We start from the raw sequence: 4,307 nt of genomic DNA, 5'->3' as shown, positions 1-4,307 counted from the left end.
CTATTCTTAGCTGAACTAGAATTGACTGAAATATTTGTATCTTTTCATTTTTATCTAAATAATTAATAAGGCATAGAAATCTATTAAATATGGACATAAATATTTTTAAAACATTCAAATTTGTATATTGTAAAAAAATAATTTATTGTCTTTTAGCGACATCTATTACTGGGTTCTCCAATTAAATACTGCAAACTGTTTACAGTATACTGGTTTATCAAATATATTACTGTAAATATCTCCTTCGGTAGATGGAAATATGGTGGAGGCAGCTGGCAGATGTCGCCCAAACAACCAAATAATTTTTTACAACTCTTAGGCTGAGCTGTTTAAAGCTATCGCGCAACTGGAGCCTGCTGCGCCAATTTGACTGGCAAAAATATTTCAGTCGAATCCCAGATTCGCTTAAATAGGAATAAGCCTACGCCAGGCAACATTATGCCGGTCATATTTAGGCGCAGTCGTAACAAGCTTTGCCCTAGGCTATGTTTACTAAACTGTTTAATGAAATACGAAACGAAATGAGACTACTGAATGTGCTGCTGATCTGGGGGTGCTGAACTCGCCGACTAAGTTGGTAAAGCGGACAAAAAGGGCTTCAATAGCTGGATCTGACAATGAAAAGATTTGCAGTAATGAAAAAACATAACAAGACGAAAAATATCTGACTGCCCATTTCTTTCAGGCAAGGTATGTGACAGAAGTGCCTACATCGAGCAAGAAACAGAAAGGAAAAACATCATTTGAAAAAAAAGATTGGAAAGCTGGTCGTTGACAAAACGCATTGTCTCAAGTATTAAACTCAGAAGACTTGAGCCTTTCAGCCAAACTTATCACTGCGCAGTGACACGATGCATATTCAGATTATTAGAATGGGATGTGGCGCGCTCTTGCGGCAGAAAGAATCACAAACTCGTTGGCCGCAAATACCAACAACGAACTGGCACCGGCCTGCGAAAGACTCTTAAAATGAGGACTATCAGCTTGCTGAGGCCTTGCAAGCTGAGTGGTAGATGCGCTCTTTAGTCAAAATAACGAGTTTTGGAGCTTCAAAAAATGTTTTAAAACACGAGAACAACGGATCTTTCTGGAGCACGGCTGCTATGGCCAAAAACAAAACGACTTCAAAAAAATTTTCAAAAAAATTTCGCTGCTTTGTTTGAACCGGGCCGTCGGGCAAATCCGGGCGACAATGGCTGCGATAAATGATGAATGGCTGGTGTGATTGACATTTTAGATGGCTGATGCTGCAATGGCACAACATTCTGAAATGACAAATCGGAGACAAATAACTGCGAGGCAAGCGCAACGACGATGCCAAGATGACCGTGGCAACTAACGACGAGAAAGCAGCTGACCTCGGCCGCGATGGTGTTTTGACGCGCCTATATTCATCTGCAGCTTTGTTAAATGTTGGCAAGGTACAAACAGCCAGCTCGGCAACATAGCCTGTCAGCTATTGCGACGAGTAATATCGATTCAATAAGAGAAAACGCTAAGACGAATTGATCTGTTTGACACATGGTAACCTCTTCTTAATAAGCTGCTGCTTTTGCCAGCCTAATAAAGTTTATACTGCCTGCACACAAACAGTAAAATCGCTAAAGGTCGCTGACAAATATTATGGTCTGGTCATTGAAATTCAGGCTAATGACTGGACAATGACATCTAAAACGACGTTTTGAACAACCGAAATTTGGAAGTGACGGTACGACATGAAAAAAACTCGCCATTCTATGAGTTTACTGTTGCCTAACGATTAACAACCTAAAAATAAAATCCCCCGGCATGAACAAAACAAACATAGACCATGAAACCTGTGTTAAAAACATCGGCATTCGCGGGCCGAAAAAAGCAACAAAATAACGTTCGACAATCGCGCATCTGCCAAGCCCACTGCATGGTAAAGGATTATATCCATGACAATAACACGACCCACAACTTCTTCTCACTAGACACGATGATCAAGCCATCAACAAAATATTTCTTATGTTTGGATTAAATTTTACATCAGCTAAGACATGGTAAAAAAGATTAGGTATGCAATGCGCTGTGATTACGATAAGGAAGATCACTCAAGCCTTTGTTTTTCAATAAAAATTATTTGTTTAAATCTGTGTGCCTGACTTTACTGGATCTGTAGATATGTTGACATAAGTACAGCCAAAAAAATAACAATAAAATAAACAAAATAGCTACTTAAAACTATTACGGCCTACTACAGATCTTCAGGTATGTATACACAGGTATGCGCCAAATTAACTCGAGCCGCTCATGGCCAGTGAACTAAAATAAAATTCGCCGACAGGCGCAAGCAATTTATGAAAAAATTATAAACCGCATGATCATCCTGGCGCAAAGTGACTGCACTCGCGGCATCTTCGCTCCGGCGGCACTGCAACAATCAGTGCTGAAATGTTGTTGCATCCAGCCCATCGGAATTTTGCTGCTGACTGATGGTGTGGCGAATTTCTGTTTTGGACTTTCTGGCAGCCTCTGTTAGCAACACTGAAAAAACTGAAAAAATCGACACAGGAGATTGAAAAACGGAGCCAGGGTCTCTAAGCTGGTGCCCGTGGCCAGTGTGACCAGACTTTGATAACAGGCCTCAGCAGCATTGTCATTTTAGGCTGTCTTAGAAAGCAACCGTATCTTCTTCATCCGTTGCTGCATCTGATCCAACCGTTGCTTTCAGTCATCGCCAACGACTGCGCTGTGCCGTCATCGACTTTGTGGAACCATATGGCTATAAGCGAATGGTTGCCTGACAAGCGTAGAAAACGACATTTCTTTGCCATACAATCGCATGTTTGCAAAATGACGCGATCAAGGACGGATCTTAACAACTGCGGAAAGTATCGTGCTCTCTAACCAAATAAGACTTCAATGAGGCATGTTATCTAATATCAACTGGTAAAATCCCAACAATTACAAACGGGCCGAACCAGCAATCAATCGCTGTGCCGCCATCAAAAGCAGCTCGCTTGGCGAACAGCGTGATGGCCTCGCGAGATATAGTTTTTACCCTTGGGAGTAGGAGGCGATTTGGGACGTCAGCCAGTCTCCTCCATGTTAAAAAGGCTCTGTGTGCTGGAGCATTGTTTCGAGCTGGAGCGAAAAGAATCTGTGCATGTGTCGGCAGGACTCTTTTTGGACTCCCGACAATGCGGCAAACTGAACAATGTTTACCACTCTACAATACACTTATCATTAGATTCATATACTCGTATCCTGATTTTATCTACTTCAATTTTCAGTTGGCTAAAAGCTAACCTAAAATATAAAATTTAGCTTAAAAACAAACTAAACTAAACAAAATTTCCAAAATTTGTTATACTTATTCATGGCTAAGTAATATTAAAACACACATAATAATAAAATTATACTTACATTTACATTCATTAAAATCTCATTCGAAAAGCATAAAATGTGATACCAGAAACGTAAAAAAACAAGTGCGTTAACCTCACGTAACTTCTGATACCGTATGATCCAATGACTAAAGAATTCAAGGACAAATAACACCGGAGAGCAAATTGTTACAATGGCACCAAACAGTGCCGTGGCCATATTTTTTTCTTAACTTAGCTAGTTGAAGGGATATTTATATTTTTGATAAATGTTTTGACTACGCCTATAGTGTAGGCGGTGGCATCATACTAATTAATTACGAAAAAAGCGTATTAAAATGTTAACAAAGGTACAAAACTAGTATCGACGTATAGCACACATCAAGTACATCAAATATCAGAAAAATAATTATCGAATTCAATAAGAAAACTTAAGAAAACGCTAAAAAGGTGGAGCGGACTGTTTATTTACCTATGAAACGTAACTCCTGGCTCTTTCTTGTCACTGCTGCTTTTACATTTGAAAGGTGAACAACTAATCAGCATTGTAATAAAGTTTATACAAAGTTCACTACACACGAACTATTAAAAATTGCTAAAATTGTCGCTGGTGACCAACTGATGACTCATTGTTTGCCACCAAAAGAAAAGGCGTCTAAGGTCACAAATGCTGCAGCCCGTATAGGGGCGTTACATGTCCTTATATTCTTTAGTCATTGCTATGATCGAAAAAAAAAGACGTCAGCGATGGCTATGAAAAGAAAATCGCTGTCATTTTATATGGGGAATGTCATCAATAATCATTTCCAAGCCAACTAGACGCCGTTTTTTTCGATCCTATGGTATATTTGTTATAATATTAATTAATATGAACTTGCGCGGATCTTTCATTTGAATGTTTGTTGCAATGTTGCAGAAAAAACGTTTTAATCAGCATTCAAAAACAATGTTTCTGTA

This window comes from Sitophilus oryzae, unplaced genomic scaffold (genome assembly GCF_002938485.1).
Source record: "Sitophilus oryzae breed Bouriz unplaced genomic scaffold, Soryzae_2.0 scaffold_1576_pilon_pilon, whole genome shotgun sequence".
In the NCBI taxonomy this organism is placed as follows: Eukaryota; Metazoa; Arthropoda; class Insecta; order Coleoptera; family Curculionidae; genus Sitophilus; species Sitophilus oryzae.
Note: the sequence above shows the minus strand (reverse complement) of the source record.